The sequence below is a fragment of the Rousettus aegyptiacus genome, unplaced genomic scaffold (assembly GCF_014176215.1).
Source record: "Rousettus aegyptiacus isolate mRouAeg1 unplaced genomic scaffold, mRouAeg1.p scaffold_m13_p_13, whole genome shotgun sequence".
Lineage (NCBI taxonomy): Eukaryota > Metazoa > Chordata > Mammalia > Chiroptera > Pteropodidae > Rousettus > Rousettus aegyptiacus.
This window is the reverse complement of record NW_023416288.1, coordinates 21,376,220-21,395,804: the sequence shown is the minus strand read 5'-3', so window position 1 is coordinate 21,395,804 and position 19,585 is coordinate 21,376,220. Positions and strand designations below refer to the sequence as shown.

The window sequence follows — 19,585 nt, the reverse complement described above, 5'->3', positions numbered from 1 at the left end:
GGCTACTTCCTAGCCATTCTACTCTCCAACAACCAATGAGGTCTCTGAATTCATCAAATGAACAAAAACAAAAACAAAAAAACAGACATTATCATTCTTCTCCTTAAAATTCTTTCAATAATCTCCCCTCATGCTTTAGAACAAAATTCAAACTACCAGGCCTCGTATGTTCTGACCTGACCATCCGTTCCTCTCCATCCCCATCCCATGCTCTTTGCTCCCCTCTCTGTACTTCCACAGTGCTGGTCTTGCGCTTCTTCTACTAAGCCAAGTCTTATTGCCTCAGGGCTTTTTCACATGCTGGTTCCCTTACCTGGAAAACTTTCCACTTCTTGCCTAACTCTGATTCACTCTTTAAGTGGCAGTTCAAATACCACTTCCTTGAGGAGGCCACCCTAAACTGTCTTGCCCCAAATGAAATTAGTTCCCTTCTGTAAATTATTTCTCACAGCATCCTTTTATTTCTTTCATATCACTCATTACAATTTGGAAGTAAATAAATAGGTGTGTATGTATGTATGTATGTAATAAGGTATATGTACATATGTATGTGTGTATGTATGTATAGACATGTATTAAATGCCTGACTCTTCCACTGGGTTGTAAAATTCATGAAAACAAGGACTATGTCTGTCTTGGTCGCCGCTGCATAGTCAAGACTTTGCACAGTGTCTGGCACGTAATAGGTGCTTTATAAATATTTGCTGAATTCATTATTTAGGGAAAAGTCCCCTTCTCTACCAACACCCCATTCCCAGATCCTAAAAGCAACCACTGGAACAGTTTCCTTTTGGAAAATATGTTTAAAAGGTAAAAAGCTCAAACATTAATATATTTAAGTATGTTTTCCCAGTACAAATTTTTACCTTTGAATTAAGTCTAATAAAAAATAGTTTTAGAAACAGAATTAAACAGAAGCAGGACCTAGATAATTAAAATACAGTAAAAACTGTTAATAATTTCACTGCAAAAAGTAAATGTTACACAGAAAGAGGCCAGTACCATGTAAACCTTTACCATATCCATAAACATTTGCTGCATATCTATTATGTGCCAGTTCCTGTGCTACGCAACTGTGGAAGCTCACATCAGTAATGGCTTAACAATCATATTTTATCACTATAAGTTTTCAGAGGCAGGTGGTAAAAAAGATTTCGTCAATAAAACTATAATTATTTTTGGTTAATTTTATTACATCAAAAGTTAAAACATTTTATTTAGGAGTAGAAAAATAACTTTATTTTGTTATTTCACCAAGTTGTTAAATTTTTAATAAGTTGATTTAAAACCTTATACTTAAGAGTCCCATTGAGCAGGTTTTGCTTAATCTATATCTTATTAATTGTAGTTAACTTAAAAGTCCACAGTTGTTTTTCATCAAGTCAATGGTTTCAGGTCTACTCAAGTTAATGTTGGCTCAGTAAGCACAGAGGACATCAATTGTCATTCTTATTGTGTCTTAATTCACTGCATTAAAATCTGTTTTTTTTAAAAAAAAAAAAAAAGCAAAAAACAAAAATAAAAATCTACTTATTTTTTCCTTGTACTTAAAAGGAATTAAAAAGTTCTAGTAAGTTCAACACCTGGGGAAACTTCATTAATTGCTATTCCCTGAAATTACTGCTTCATCATGCAAAATAGGGGCTTTAAAAATTAAAGAATGTAATACACAGTATTACTCAGAGGTTCACAGTGGCATTGGGAAATGCTGCCATACTATTAGCCTACTTAATGTTTCCATCAAATGAACAGAGTACAAAAAAGAAGAAGGAAGGAAGGAAGGAAGGAAGGAAGGAAGGAAGGAAGGAAGGAAGGAAGGAAGGAAGGAAGAGAGGGAGGAATTGGGCTTAAAAGTTAGGGTTTAATGAGGATTTATAGAAACAATGAATTCCTGATTTCAATATTAAGTGAGGAAGACTTTAAGCATATTTCTGCTCTTAAATTCTGGCAGTTAAACATCAAGACATAAATCAACACTGGATAAGGGCCAAAGAAACTAAAATGAAAACTATTGATCATTAAGAATGAAAAGAGTAATGCAAAAGGCAGATTTTAGGAGTATATAGTATTATGAACTGTTATGAAAGGTATGTCCTACTTGAACTTGCTTGGCAAATTTCAAAAATCTAGAATTTCATATTTCTACAACAAAGGCACTATCAACTTAAATTTTGAAATAATTTAGGACAAATATTATTTTAAGCTGTAGATAACAAACATCAATTTTATAAGAAATAGTATAAAATTAAATTTATAATAGTTTGAAGAATTTAGGTGATTTTTATGGATTTTATGGACTTAAAAGTAATCCTATAAATATATTTGGGTAGGGATAGAGAATAGCCAACTTTTTAAGGCTGTTATTATAAAGCATAGTCATGAATTCTCACAAAACATCCTTTGTGGTACACACAAAAAATATACAGATTTGTACCAAATAATGGAATTTTTTTTTTTAACTTCAGATTAAAAGTTGCTAATGACCAGTTTTCAAATGAAAGTTTTAGCCTACTGCTCAGAATTTCAAATCTGTCTCATGCCTTGAAAGTAGGAGCAACTCTAGGGTTTCAAGAACTTTTAACAATTATGCTTCTATTTAAGGAAAAAATGGATTCACCGTATAGCAATTAAATGCTTTTCTCTCCTTTTTAATTACAATTATTGGGATGGCATCGGGTAATAAAATCATATGGGTTTCAAATGTACAATTCAATACTACATCATAGGTATATTGCATTGTGTGTTTACCACCTAAAGTGAGATTTCCTACTGTCACCATATATTTGATGCCCTTTATCCCTGTCTACCTCTTTCCTCTCTCCCTTCCCTCTGATAACCACTAACCCACTGTCCATGTCCATGAGACTGTGTGTGTCATGTTTGTTTGTTGCTTTCAGTTTTATATCCCACATATAAGTGAAATCATATAGTTCTCAACTTTTTCTGTAGACTTATTTCACTTAGAGTAATTTCAAGATTCATGTTATCGCAGATGGCAATATTTCATCTTTTCTTATGTCTGAGTAATATTCGATGGTATATATGTACCACATCTTCTTTATCCAATCTATCAAAGGGAGCTTCAGTTGTTTCCATGTCTTGGCCACTGTGAATAATGCTCCAATGAACATCGGGGTGCATATATCTTTGAGGATAAATGTTTTCAAGTTTTCTGGGTAAACACCCACGGAGGGATTCCTGGGTCACATGGTAATTCTATCTTAATTTTTTGAAGAACTTCCCTACTGCTTTCCATGGTGACTGTATCAATTTACATTCCCACCAGCAGCAATCTGGACTTATTTAAGGTGCCTTCCAATTTTCCCCATTGACACAGGAACTGTGAAGCTTACTTATCTCTCTTCAGGCAAGCCCTTCCTGTGCTCCCCTCTGCAGAGACAAATACATAGAATTGGAATGTCCTTATAAGTTTCTCTAACTAATGGCAAGCTAGGCCATTTTTTTTCTACTCTTCACGAATTCATCATCATTCTAAATATTTTTAAAATTCTATAATTTCTCTGAAGATCATGAAATACCCTGATTAGTATAAACTCAGCTTTCAGTTTTTACATATATATTTCAAGAAATACTAAATGCCTTTGTCCCTAATATAAATATAAAGACTTTCTAAAGTTATTGCTCGATTGGCTATGTCATTAGGAACACCAATCAGCTTTCTAGAGGAAAAAAGTCTTAAAGAATTTAAGTTTTGAAAATATTTCTGACCATTTTTAAACAACAAAGGTGCATGAGGTTAAAATCATACTGCACAAGAGTAAATTATCAGTTTTTCCAAAGAAATGTTTATTGAGATACGGATGCTTGTTAGAAAGAACTATTTTACAGTTGACCCTTGAACAACGCCAGGGTTAGGTTAGGGGTGCTGACCCCATGCAGTCAAAAGTATGTATATAACTTCTGACTCCCCAAAACTTAACTGCTGTTATCCCTTGATATCCCCAAAAGACTGATTCCAAGTCCCTTGTGGAACACAAAATCCATGGATGCTCAAGTCCCTTATATAAAATAGGGTAGACTGTGCATAAAGTCAGTCCTCTGTATCCATTCTCAATGCCAAATTGCAGATGCAAAACACAGGAATATGAAGAACCAACTGTATATTTATTGAAAAATATCTGCGTGTAGTAGAACTGTGCAGTTCAGACCCATGTTGTTCAAGAGTCAACTGTATTTTGTTGCACACTACATGAAAAGGGCAGGTTCTAGGAATGGGAAAAAACTGCCAAATTTCACCTGAAGTTACACAAGTTACTGACAATATGGTGAATTTTACAGGGACCAGGCAAAGTAAAGACAGTGAGATGTAAACTGACTGTGTGACTAAACCTCAAATTACTGCTGATGCTGTAGTTCATTACTAAGTATTTATATGGTCCCATCTGAGAGGTGTCAAATTAAAAATTTGATATTTTAATAAACTATGCCAATTTCCTGATTAAAAAATACATTAACGTAAGCTACTTACGGTATACTTATGTAACAATTAAGCAAAATCTGAAATACTTTTTTATTTTTTTTTAATTTTTTTATTATGGTGACATTAGTTAATGAAATCCATTAAGTTTCAGGAGTATAATTTACCAGTAAGGCGTGTGTGTGTGTGTGTGTGTGTGTGTGTGTGTGTGTGTGTTGCATTGCGTGAGAAGCTTTATTTTAAAAGTTTATAACTAGTTCAGATATTGTGACTGAATAATGGTGCCAAGAAGTAAAACTAATATCTTACCCTTTTCCCTAAAATTTCTTCCTCTTCTTTCAGGAATCCAAACCAGATTTCATTGCCTATGTGCTCTCTACTTTGTATTTCTTTCTCCCGTTATCCATCTCATCTGGCAACTCTATCTTACATGGGAACATTGACCTAAAAGCCAGTGGCTCAACCTGCTCCAGCTACCATTTAATTCCAAATGCAGCCATATCAAGGTAGCTGCACACAACAGATGTAAAAGAAATGCTGCTACTTTAGTGTCCAGGGGAAAGAGTGCCATTTTTGAACATCATCACCATCCCAGAGAGGATAAAGGCTGAGGGTTCTGGCCAGCAGAAAATATGAAAGTGGAGCAAAAAAATAAAGAAATGCCTACATGTGTTGTTGTTAGCCATAGCCCTTAATTCAAAAAAGGGCAAATTATTAGTAAAGCTAAAGCAATAATATTTTCTGATGCATCGCATTTAGTTACATAACCATAAAAAATAGCGTATTTGGTTACAAGGACAAATAAAGTTCAGTTATATTCATTGCATGAAGATTTTACACATTTGTACTACTGTGTAATACTTTAATATCAATGTGACAACTTAGTGCCAATTGACCTTGAACAACAGTCCATCAAATATCATCAGGTCCTGCTTGAACCAGTGGTTAGCATCAAATACTACCCTGAGGTATCAAACTCAAACAGAGGTGATTCAAATTTTATAGCTAGATGAATATAGTAATGATATACTTTTTGGCATTACAGGCACAGAGAGAAAAGGTTTCTGTTTTGTTTCATTTTCAAGTTCTGTGAGTCAGATACTATACTAGAAAAATTTCGCAAAGCATAGCAATTCTTCCAATGCCTAAACTAGATCTTGGTCACATGTTAAATATCTTTAAGAAATTGGATTCTTTTAATAGCTAGCTACTCTTTGATATTCTATAGACCCTTTTATCAAATCAAAATCATTATAATCTTAATATCTATCAAAATGACATTTTTCTATTAGTTTGACTTTAGTATTTTCTCAATTGATAACATGAAAAACTTGCTTATGTTGTTGTTTTGTTTTAAGACAGTTTTATTAACACTGTGTTTTCTATTATATAATAATGACTATTTATTGAAGACAGTGTACACAAGTACCAGATTAAAACCTTTGACATGTATTATCTCATTTAATCTTTACAACGATCTGATAAATTAGGCATCATTATTCCATTTCATAAATAAGGAAACTGAAACAGACAGATGGTTAAGTACCTTGTCCAAAGCCTAACAGCTAATCAATGCTTTGCAAACCACATTTGAGCTCAGGTCTGCTGAGCTCCAGAAGCCAAGCCCCTGGCCTCTACGGTGGGCTGTCTCTCACTGGGCTTTCCTACCATAATTCAGCAGACTACTTGCCGTAACTGATCTGGTCCAATTAACCAAAGGGATTACTCAGCCTAGTCCCCTACCAAGCATGAATCACCATTCAGTAAGGAAAACCTAGCTTAAACCCCAAGGTGAGTTCTTTAACTCAAATCTACAGATACCTACTGAGAGCATGCAAAGAGATGAGAGGCAAAGCCAAGGAAACAGACTTAATTTCAAGAAGAGAATATTCAGGATTAGTTAAAAAGAAGCAAATGTGCCAACCTTATATTATGGTTTTTCTACATTTTATCTTAAAATTTGGCTAATAAAAAAGCATGCTACCTACCCACATTCCATACTCTTTAAGTTACTACATATACAAAGAAAACACATCAAGCTTCAAGGACACCAATTTGGCTAGCAAATACTTATAGCTAAACAAAACCAAAACAATCACTTTCTGATATATAAAAATATAAGTGCAATTAAAACTTTATAAATCTCAATGTATACGTTAAAAAATAGTACAGTCACTGGTGTGCCACAAAAATAAATAAATAAAACTGCCATAAGAAATGAATCAAATAATACTGAGTATTTCCTATAGATTTGTGTTTCACCTATATCATGGTGGTAATTTGTTTTCACTAGGTTTTTGATCCTACAACATGACATTATTTGCTCTAGAGATTAAATCCGTTATGACTAAAACGAAACAAAATCCAAATTTAAGAACTAGTGGTAGGCTTGGACAGAAACCTCAGCCTTCTGCTGGAGAGGAGAAGCTACTGGTAAGTAAGCATCCGTTCTGTCCCCAGCACTGGGCTGCATATTTCACATTATTGGATCTAAACATCTGAGCAGCCCTACTGAGACCATGTCATCATCCTCCTTGCACAACAGAGGAAACTGAAGCCCAGAGAAGTCAATTAAGTCACCAAAGTCCCAGCTGGCAAGTAGCAGTGCTAAGATTCAGATCCAGATGTCCAGCTCACTCAGACAATGGGGTTTTCCTCTAAAGGAACATATAATAATCATATATTTTTTGTAAGTTTAACTCCTTTCTCTCTAGAGGACTATAGGATTCTTAAAATGTAACTTTAAAGAAGCTGGTGGGCAGTTGTGCAGCCCCTCACAGAGCGGGGCAGCTACTGTAGCTAGAGAAGCAGCAAGGTGTGTGGGGAATCCAGAGGTCCAGTGACCTCTGGCCACCTTCCTTGTTTTCAGTTTGTTTCAGAGGGAATGAGGGAATGGAAAGTGGCCAGCTCTGTAGTCACCAATGATAGCCAGGCTCCAGCCATCCTGGACCTGAACATGCTGGTAGAGAATGACATCTACCTTTTGAATTGTGGAAAAGCTCTGTTGACACACATCTCAACACACTGAGAAATGAGTCTATTGCTTCATATTTTGCCGTCACTCTATATGAAGACATTAACAAAGATCTTAGGATTCAAAGAGAGAGAGAGAACTCTTTCTTATAGAAAAAAAAAAAAGATTTTTGGAAGAAATATTTATAGGAACTCCATTAAAAAATGTTTTGTGAAATGAAAACAAGAAGGGCTATCATACACATCAGAAGGCCTACATCAATAAGATAATTTGAAGAGCAAACTGTAATAAAATGAATAAAGGCAACTGAATCTTTGAAAGGACTGCATGAACTGATGCAATTAAATAAGCAGAACTACTCCATCTAAGGGCAGAGGTAAAAACTCAGTAGGTGAAGAGGCACTTAAATCCCCTTTCATCACCTCTTTTTATAAAAGGAGGTGAGAAAATGGAGCCGGGCCCTAAAGATCCATAATTTAGCACAAGAACTAGAACTTAAGAAGAAGAAACGTGGCAATCCCAAAACTGAGGTGCAAAAACCCAAAAGGTTCAATCTCACGAAGTTTATCTCACTAGCAGACATCTCCAAAGACCAAACTTTTTAAGTAAGAAGGTAAGAAGCAACTAATTTATATCTGGGACTTAAGTGCAGCTTGAACTAAGTACTAAGTACACTGAAAACCCCAACTGCAATCAAGTAAGCCTTTGCCCCACGAGAATGTTGACGTCATTGGGAAGGGCAGCACAAAAATCCATTTGACACATCTTACTGCAGTGTTCAAAAGATAACTCTCTCTCACCAAATGGAAAAGCTCTTTATAATAAATACCACAGCTTCCCCTGTACCACGAGATACTAAGATTTTATCAGAGAAAGCAATTCTCCAATCATGGACAAATGAGAGAGCCATTCCTAATGATGGCACTAACTTCCAGGAATGTAATTACTATTGCAAAAATTTTCGGTGGGAGGTAATTCATGGGTGTGTCGGAGGCCTCCTAAATACGAGCTAGGCAGCCTTTGGAGAAACTAAGAGTACAACTTTTGGATCAACATAATTAAAATTGCCTTTATAGGAATTAATATCTGGAGATGAAACAAGGATGTGTGATCCACAGTGTTTCTCCAGGAAATGCGTGTAACAAACTACAGGTGGACTGGGATTAAAAGTATGCAGAAGTCTTCAGTATGTATACACACACACACACATACACAATATATTTGCATATATTGTACCTTTAAAAATCACCTTTATGTCATACTCTTCACATCAAATCTGAAACCTTGATGGGATATTGCCAGCTATAATATTTGGGTCCTCAAGAGTAGTATGCTATCAATCACCCAATGTCAACTTTTCTCATTGACTGACCTTGCAACAATAGTTAGTTAAGGACTGATCACTCTTAATGGACAAATTATTGTCTATTATATAGTAATTTATTTGATGTGTTTCTGGAAATTTTTTTACACCATTGGTTTTATGACACCCAAGTGTTCCATGATAGAAACTACTAAAAGAACACCACCCTATCCACAATATATTCATTAAGAACACTTATAGGAGTACATGTAAAACATTATATATTTACTACACAATACAATTAAAATGGAAGGAAAATGCTTTTGAGTATCAGTCTTACATCTTAGATATTTCCTAAACATTGGGAGATTGCAAAGCATTTTTATTTAATGCATTTGGGATTACAAACATTACTTTATAAATGAAAAGAATTAAGTTAGATGGCATTTAACTTGGCTTCAAATACTAAAATATATATCATAAGGTGGTAATGCAAATTAATGAAAATAATAGATAACTATTTCATTTTAAGGAGGAGAATAGAAAATAAGCAAGATCATAAAGCCTTTTAGGCTAGGAATTTGGTTTCAGCATGGTGTAATGAAGGGCTTCATTTTACCTATATTCTTCATGATCTTGAATATTTATGATGAAACTTCAAATGCACAGTAACACACATACTTTCCCATAAAGTAGAGAATAACAACGCTTTCTAATTTACTTAGGTGAAAGCTGAATAAGAAGAGAGATTTAACTCCAGAAAGTAAAAGCACTAAAATATAGTTTAATTAAGTAGAGCAGATAATTTCAAAAGCGTAAGCTTCCTACATTCATAAACTTCTTAAGGATTATTGTTTAAAATCTTAAAAAAAAAAACCCATAAATATGTTAACTACAACCCTAAGATACAGGAACCAGAGAATTTCTGGAAACAGAAGATTCGCCACAACATTAGGGTAAATCTAACAGTTTAATTTGGCCTAGCATTCCCTAAATCACTTTACTGTGGACTCAGCTCTGAGACTCTATGAGCTGACAGGCTACAAAACTAGGACAGTTATAGAACTGAGATGATCCTGCAAAATGAATGCTTTAATGTAAACTTATAGCCCTATAGTAACTTTATAACAACTTTGATAATAATAATGTGGATCGACAGTTTTTTTAAAAGGTGGGAAAGAATAGCTCTATACTTTGGAATTAAAGCATACATTGTTAATTCTTAACTATAATGAAAAAAATGAAAATGGCAATTACAACCCTTTGAAAATGCAAGGAAATTAAAAGTCCAAGATTAACTAAAAGAATCAGAAATTATACTCATATTTCCATCTCTAAAAAGAGATATTCATATTACGTGTGATAGAAATATATAATTTTATCAACAAATAGAAATCTGTCTTGGTGTGTGGTATCAAGAGTCAAGATAGTTCCAAGCTGATACAAATGGAGCATGTTAAGCATATCAAAGGCATAAGCATAAACAACTCACATGTTACTAAATATTTAAAGAAAGGTTCAGTGACAAAGTTGAAAAGTTAGGAGGTATTTTAGCAGAATATCTAACTTCAATGGGCATGACTGACTAGTAGTAAAAACTGCCTGAGATTAATTCTGCGCAATATCTGGCAACCCACCGGCCTGTGTAGTAGGTATAATTACCACATATTGCTAATATTTTCTGTCTACCATCCATTTCTTGTGATCATATTAATTTCAAAATATGAGTAATGTCTAAGAAGGGAACTACAATTTTAACTTAGGAATATGAAGTTAATACTGGCTTGCTTTGTTTTCTAGGATGACAACTGTCATCGCTGGATGAAAGACATTCACACTAAACCAATAAATAAAATGAACAAAGGAAATGTCATCAGGGAAGCACCAAAATGTTGGTCTCCAATACAAACCTCTAGCCTAGTGGTACCTTCAACTATACACCAAGACCACTGATGTCTTTCCGAGGTTTAACTTGGCATTCGGCTGGCTACCCAGAGATTCTGAGCTTCTTGCTAGATGAAGGACAAACACACCAACTGGGTATGGTGTGCTACTTGATGCTGTTTTAAAAAACAATGCCAGATTACAAGACTCTTTGTCTACAAAAATGCCTGACATTTCTGGCTTAAGACCTTTTGGGTCTAATAAATAACACCATTTCTTATGACAAAAGTTTCTTTCATTGATGGATTTATTAAATAAATAAGTAGTTCATCAGTTTACAGAATGTGTTATTTCACACAATTTAATATGAAAGAACTAGCAGGTGGTACTATTAAGAACCATCAGTAGTAGGAATTGTTTCATAGATGCCCAACTTAATCTATGTCTGGAACACTGCCATCCTTTATAAAGTTTTTCCATATAACACATTCAAAGCTTTAGTGCCCATCTACTCAGGGTGTTTATGAAATCCTTGTGCAACTTTAAACTTGACCTATCCCACTGAACTATATTTTATGGAACTCTGTTAAAACTGCTGTGTATTCATCCAGACCACATTCTTTAAAGGAACTTAGAGCCAGAATCATGAATGCAATTTATGAAATCACTCGGCAGCAGCTGGAGAATGTTTTCAATGAGGTGGAAAATCAGACTGAAAGTTGGATCACTAAAAAATGGTGATTATGTTGAAGTCTATAAATTTAAACGGCAATGTTAAAGTCTTATTCACACTGATTTAAGTCATTTTAATTTTTTTCTGTCACAAAAGAACAAAGATTAAGGTTTAAAGTTAACATGGAAATTGTAAAAGCACCCAAAATGGCTATACTGACATATATTTCTATCAGAAATTTTATTATTTTTCCCAAGTTAGGCTAATAATAACTCATTAGAAAACATTTTACAATATCTTAAAAAGGCTAACATGCATTTTAGAGATCACTGATTCTCCAATTGACTTAAACATATATGTTTTAAATATATTTATAAAGATGCATATTATCAGTAGGAGAGAGAAATTGGTTAACATGTTAAAATAGAACGTGGTTAGATACAATGCAGTATCCTGGATTTGCTCCAAGAATAGAAAAAGGACATTAGTGGAAAAACTAGTGAAATACAGATAAAGTCTGTGGTTTAGTTAATAGTGTTATACCAACACTAATGTCTTAGTTCTGACAAATTTGCTATGGCTGTGTAAGATGTGAAGAAAGGATATAAAAAAACAAACTAACAAACAAACAAAAAACTACTCTGTAATATCTTTATAATTTTTCTGTAAATCTAAAATTATCCCAAAATAAAAAGTTTATTATTTTTTTAATATAATGAGACTTTTGGTAGTTTCTGTACTTACATTCTTCTCTACCCTTTGCTCTTCTCACTGATTGTGACAAATTTTATTCTCCAAAATTGGCCATATCACCTCCCATCACACGTGTTCTTTAGCAACATTTCTCCACTAAGAGCTGGTACTTACTTCTCTATATCCTTGAATGTGGGGACATCCTGATGCTATTTTGGCCAATGAAACATGGTGGGCACGATGCTGTACCAGCTCAGGGTGTAGCTCTTATGTGGCCTGGCAGCTTCTACTTCCTGTTTCTCTGATTGCTGACTCAGAATATGGCAGCCATTTTATGAGAAACTCAAGCAAACGGAGGGGCTACGTAGAGCTATCCTTTTTCATAGTCTTAGCTTGAGCCAGCATGAAATGGTAGTCACGTGAGTAAGAAACTCTGGACATCAAGCCCAGTCAAACTTTGTAATGACAACACTTGATTATAACCACACAAAAGATCTCAACCAAGAACTGCCCAGCTAAAGCCAGTTAACCCACAGAAATATGAGTGATAATAATAAATTATTATTTTATGCCTGTAAGTTTGTGTAGTTTCTTACACAGCAAAAGATAGGACACCAGTAATCAATGAAAAGGAAGCTACTGGCCAGATGTATTCATGGAAGTGTTGAAAATAGAAGCTCTGAAAAATAGATCTGAAAAAATAAAAATATTGTTTCCCCTTTTACTCTACTATTCTGCCTACCTTTTCCTCTTCACAGAATTTATTGACTGAAGCAATTAAGGACAATAAGCAAATTTCAGGAAAAACACATAACTGGAATTTCATGAGAGAATCAACATTTATACATTTACCAAGAGTCAAACATATTGATTCCCAAATGCTCACCCAATAAATATTTTCTTAAAAGAGACATGAATTACTCATTGCATTTGCCTACTAAATAATATTTAAGTGAATCTCAATGGCTACAGCAAGTTATCCAAGCAGGGGGTATTAAGAATATTTCTCTCAAATTGACTATATACCCATAAAATAATAATAGCTAATATTTATCTCAGATATTCCTCTTACTTTCTCCATTTTACAGATATGTAAAATGAAGCTTAGCAACAGCAAGCAGCTTGCCTAAGATCTCCAGGTCAGTGAGGGTACAAGCCAAGCTCCACATGCGGTGTGTGTACACAGTTCCACATCCTTGCACAACGCTTCTCCTGATTACAGTATTTTTCTTTAAGGTTTCTTTCATATGTTTTAATAGACCATAAAAAACATTCTGTAACACTAATCAAATTAGCATATTTCAAATTTGGTCTAACATTACATTTCAGAGGAGATTTATATTCTTTAAACAAAATTTATGAAAAGTATCTTTTATTGGGCAGTGCTATAGACTAAATGTTTGTGTCCCTCCCAAATTCCTATGTTAAAACCCTAGACTCTAAAGTGACGGTATTTGGACATGGGGTCTTGGGAGGAGATTGGATCATAAGCGCAGAGGCCTCATGCACGAGATTAGTGCCCTTATAAAAGAGATCCCAGAGGGAGTCCTCACCCCTTCTACCACGTGAGGACACAGCTAGAAGGCGATCATTGGCAAACCAGAAAGTGGACTCTTGCTGGACACCAAACCTTACAGCACCTGGATCGTGAACTTCTTAGCTTCCAGAACCATGAGAAATATAGTTTTGTTGTTCATAAGCCACCTAGTTTATGCTAATTTTGCTATAGCACCCAAATGGACTAAGACATATAAATAAAGAGGCAATTTAGCAAAGAGAATCTTTTGGGTTAATTACAGTGAGTACATTACATACCTATGAGTCTTTGACATAATTAAGATTCTTTTTTTTTTTTTTTCAAGCAAGACAACTCTTAGTTGACCTTACAGGTTGCAAGGACCTTGGCAGCTTGCAATCTCTTATTTTCTATTTTTTACAACTACAGCACCTGGTCTTCCATCCAAGTACTAACCAAGCCTGACCCTGCTTAGCTTCCGAGATCAGACGGGATCGAGCTTGTTCAGGGTGGCATGGCCGTAGACAACATAATTAATATTCTAAAATGTAAAATGACTTTTGATTTTACCTCTAAAAATATCTCTAGAAGCTGTTTTTTCCCCTTTCACCTACAGGACTACTACTGTAGTCCAGCACGTCACTGCTTGCATTCACCATTGCAGATGGCTCCTAAGTGTCTTTGTACCTCTAACCTGTTTCCTCTACAGACCGTGGCCCAGACTGCTACCATAGTTTTATCCTTAAAATATATATTTGATCACTTTCTTCCACTCAGAAGAAAAAACTTTCAAAGTATTTGAAAACCAAAATTCGAAAATTTTAGCATAATATGCAAGGCCCCATTCCCGCTCCCACGGCTGCCCCTCTCCAGTCCTAACCATCTTCCAGGTGTCGCTTCTCAAATACAGTCACCAAATATTATTTGCTTTGAAAATTATCATCTTTCAAATATACTGTTTAATATTGCTTAAACTTGGTTTGTTTTATTTCACTAAGTTGTCTTTTTAAGAGAAAATGCATGCTTATCAGTACATGCCTACTTTTTAAGCCTAACCATTCACATCACCTAGCTCGGATCAGAGTAGAGGTGGAGAAAGACACCCAGTGTACCTCTTAAGGGGTCAAATATTAAGATGTAGGCAATTTATTTTTTCTCTAAAAAAAGAATGAACGAGGCAAGTATGGATGCAATTAAAAGTAATTAGGTCTAAAGACCATCTGCTTAAAGTGAGAGCTAGCAATAAGCTCAAAAAGAAGGGAACATGTCCATCAGCCTCTGCGGGCATATTAACACAGTGGTTCTCAGCCTTGGCTGTACATTAGAATCACCTGGGGAGTGCCTAAAAGTCCCTGTGAAATACACTCTAGCCCAATTACATCAGAATCTCTAGGGGTAGAACCAAGGCATTGGTATCTTTTTTAAAAAAAAACCCAGGTGATTTCAACGTGCAGTATAAATCGACATCCACTCTGATAAGAAAGGACTGAGGAAGAGAGCTGACAGCTCAGATGACCAGAACGCAACCATGTATTACAGTGCCCATAAACCTAATTAAGATTTTCTCTGGGAATGCTCAGTAGCCTGGAAGCAGGAGCACAAAAGGGAAAGGTTGGGTTTACCGAGAGTTGCAAACTGGCAGAGATCAAAATAATTGAGAGACATGATCTCACAACACCGCAATGATTGACCACAAACTCCAGACTGGATAAGAAGTCAGTAAGCAGTGAGAGACTAAACAAATAACAGTTGTCGATGAATTGGTTGAACAAGCATGAGTAGTGGCATGAAAGAGACAACTTGATATCTGAGAATAGGATTTCTGGGTTGAAGATTTAAAGTTTCAGAGGAGGTACCATTCATATCATCTAGAGCAAGGCCACAGCAGAAAACTGCTAGAGTAGGAAAGGCAAAAAGTCATTGATTAGCAAAGAGGCTTTGGAGAACAAGGGATTGAGGTTAGAGTGTTAGCTAGAGCATCATCACGGATTTTAGAGTTGCCCAGGCTATTAGAGCTGGGAAGGGGAAAAAGTCACGTCAAAGGGCCCTATGAAGTCTGGGGGCACATTCTCTATAGCAATTAGAGGATGAAGCTCAGAAGATGGTGTCATTAATGAAATGGAAAAGAAAAGAACTAAAGTGTCAGGGTGACAGTAGGAGAATGAAAACCCTGATCACAGAAGTGTGTGAAAAATGAGCAACCACCATCTGAAAGGGCCGAATCCTCTCGACTAAAGGAGAAAATAGAGGAGCATCTTTTCAAACCCATATTTGTTCCTTGTCACCCTCCCTTGTAGCTTAATGCTCATCTAAGGCTTCCAAGTCTCTTGAGATAAAGACATTACCAGGGCACATTGTCTAACATGATCTGGGGCTGCCTCATTCCCCAGCCTCACCAAGTTCCACACTCCCGCCTGGCTCTCTGCCCATAAGCCTAATGGTATTTTTCCAATTCATCAAAATGCTATGTGCACCCCCACCAAGGGACAATATGATTTACTGTTCCATCAGTCTGGAACCCTCTTACTTCCCTCCCCTCTCCATTCAGTTAACTCTGATAGATGTTTCCACTCTCGATTTGAATGTTACTTAGGAAAGATTCCTCAAACTTCCATATCCAGTCACCTGCTCCCATATCAGTACTACCATTTTACACTCATTTGGGTGATGACATAATTAATGTCTGTCTCTCCAACTGGACTGTCACTTCCATGAAGCCACAGATCACATCGTTCACAATCACCACTTATTCCCAATGCCTAGCAAAGTGACTGGCATATGGTGGGCCCACTATAAATGCTGTTGAATTAATGAATGAATAAATGAACACAGTGAAAATGCTGATGGAATCTTGGTACTATTATTATAGCAGCCAGAGATACTACTTCTTGAGTGCTTCCTACATGCCAGATATGGCTACTCATTTAATCCATGCATCAATCTCTAAGATAGGTTTTATCATCCTAATTTTATAAATAATGAAATTTACAATCAAAGAGATTAAATGACTTGCCTATTTCCTCCAGTAGAGAAATACCAGCACCAAGATTTTCCCATGTAGAGGTGACTCTATGCAGAAGTATCCATAGGAGTACTTATAGTCAAAGCCAAATTATTCCTCAAAAAAGCAATTCTAGATGTGCACACATATCTGAACATGTATCAGTGCTATGGGCTTCAAGCTGGAGCTCTTCATCATGACATTTTATAATATAATGGAGGTCCCAAGAGTTGGAAACTGGGTCGGTGGAAGCGAATTAGGTTTGGATGGGGAGCTCAGTAAAATCATGGAGAAGACAATATTCAAAATCCTCATGAGCAGTCATGAAAGGTCAGAGAGAGGAAGCAGTACAAAAAGTTAATTCATTGGCTCTGCAGAGACCTTCTCTGAGGTAGAAGGGAATTTTCATTCTAATAGGAGATCATGAAGGTGAGCAGCTCCTACTAATAACAAAAGTCTCTACAATAGCACTTCAGTCAAAACTCAGACATCACCATTTAGTCTTTATCCAAATACATGAGCTTCTTTTTAAGGAAAAACTAGATTCTAATGGCAGGAACCCCTGTGGCTTGTACGCATGCAGAGGTAGAGAGGCTTCATTTGGTAACAGTTCTAAACCAGCTCCTTGACACCGCAAACAGAATTCCAACTTGACAACAGTGGCAGGTCCAAAGCATAAAAACCTCAATATGCATACAGAATATGTAAGAAAAGAAACTTAACATTTTTCTTCTATCTAGTTTTGGTCAAAATCCAAATAAGAGAAGAGACATTCACATGCTGTATTAGTTTCCTAGGGCTGCCATATAAAAGCACTACAAACATAGGGATTAAAATAACAGAACTTTATTCTCTCACAAATCTGAAGGCTAGAAGTCTCAAATAAGTGTCAGCAAGACCATGCTCTTTCTGAAGTCTCCAGGGAAGGACTCTTTCTTTCTTGCCTCCTCCTAGCTTCTGGCAATACTTGGTGTTCTCTGGCTTGTGGCAGCATCACTCCAATCTCTGCCTGCTCCATCATGTGACCTTTTCCTCCACATGTGTGTATTTGTGTCCAAATGTCTATCTTCTTATGAGGACTCCAGTCATTGGATGAGGGTGCACTCTAAAGAGTACGGCCTCACCTTAATTTGATTACATCTGCAAAGACTCTATATTTGCAAATAAGGTCATATTCACAGGTACTGGGGATTAAGTCTTAAATATATCTTTTTGGGGGACACAGGTCAACCTATGATATGTGCTAACTACTGATTCCTCTAGGTAGTCTAAATATTACTTTTCTATAAATTCAGAATACTGGAAATTAGCATACCTGGACTCAATTCACTTCACTGAAGGCTTTTAGTTCTATAGTAATGCCCCCTTTTTATATTAAAAAGTTAAATAAAATATGTATGAAAATATATATTTGCTTCTTTTTAAAAAATTAATATATTGGCTTCTACAAAATCACAATTGAACATAATAATTGTGTTTTTTAAGGAAGCCTTTTAATAATTACCATGAGAAAAGTTTCTTTTTCCTAATGGCAATAAAAAAATTTTTTTTAATATAAATTTTGAAGATTAGCAGTCTATATTATAGTAGTATACTTATACTGAACAGTCTGTACTATAATACTATAGTAGTCTGGGTTAGTGTTTCTGAAATTTTAGTATGTATTAATATCATTGGGAGAGCTAAAAAGGGAGATGATTAAAATCACAGGTGCCTGGGACCCACTCCAAACCTACAAAATCAGAATTGATGGGGACGAGACCCCGGCATGTGCTCCTCTGACAAGCATCCAAAATGATTCTGATGTACACTACGTTTGAGTATCATCAAGTAAGGTTTTTTACATCCCCGTTCCCCCTGCAATCTCAGGAGTATATAATTGGCAAGTTCTCTTAATGGCCTTGTGGCGTTCGTGTCCTTTATTGAAAGCTATATCATTTTTTATACTTAAGATTAACAAGCAATTCCTAAGCATTCTATTCTTGAACTATACATTTGAAATAATACTTATGACTATATTCTAGGTCCTATCACACTTTTTTTTTTCCAAAGATGGCATACATTTTTAAACAGATGGCTTTATTCATCCTCACCATATCCCTCTCTACTATACTGGAATAAACTATTATTTCCTTCAAAGATGAAAAATACAGGCTCAAGGCCAAGTCAAACTGAGTACTTATTAAATACCTTTAATGTTCAGGACACTGTTCAATCACCTCATCAGGACAGGTTATATAGCTAGGCAGCTACATATCTGAACATGGAAAGGTTAGTGTATCACTGAAACACTTCCCAGCCCACTGATCTCCTGTTTGTACAGAATAAAACAGTCTGGGCAGTTTAATTATTTTAATTGATCAATATAAGTAGTCATAAACAATTCTGAATAAGAGCTCCAAGTTCAAGTTCTTTCTTCTTTCCACATTATTTTTCTCGTATTCAATTAACATGTAAAAATTAAAACCTTCAAAATTTAAGGTTATATGGTACTAGAAAGTCCTACAGTCACTAAGGTGAAAAAATATATATACTAGTTACCATGGCCTTGTACAGTTGAAACTATCTGAAAAAACATATAGTCAGTTTGAAGTCTTTGTGAAACCCCTTGTGAGACTCAACTGTTGACTGTGGTTAGAATACATTCAAGAGTATAATCAGATTGCATCATCACCATCACCTGCTCAGAGGCGAGCTGAAGAAACATGTGCTCGTGGGGCTGAAGCTGGCTTATTGTACTGCACTCTCATGTGGGCTTGCCAGAGAGATTAGTCACCATTTCGCAGCTGGTTTCAAATTCAGTTGCTGCGATACAAGTGCAGATGCAATGGCTTACCCTAATTACACTGCTCCAGTTTAAGCTTTCCATTTGTAGCATACTATATACTGGATCGAATTCAAGACTCTGGAAATTGGTTGCAAATAGTCGAGAATTCAAAAATCACACATTTGTGACCCTCCCCTACAGCTTGCTAATCACGTTTCATCACTATATCTTTCGGATCTTCCTGATCCATCCCAAATATGTTTTTTAGCTAAGCTACCACTGAACGTTGTTAACAAAAAGGCAGGAAAGACTGTTCTGAAATATATTTTTTAAATA

At 35.7% G+C, this 19,585-nt stretch overlaps 1 protein-coding gene and 1 pseudogene across 6 annotated transcripts in view; both read right to left on the bottom strand.

The window, feature by feature from the left end:
• Window positions 1-19,585, bottom strand: part of UMAD1 (UBAP1-MVB12-associated (UMA) domain containing 1) — a 198,192-nt gene that overhangs the window by 121,832 nt on the left and 56,775 nt on the right. The gene's annotated exons all lie outside the window — the stretch shown is intronic.
• Window positions 13,902-14,007, bottom strand: LOC118611259 (annotated as a pseudogene).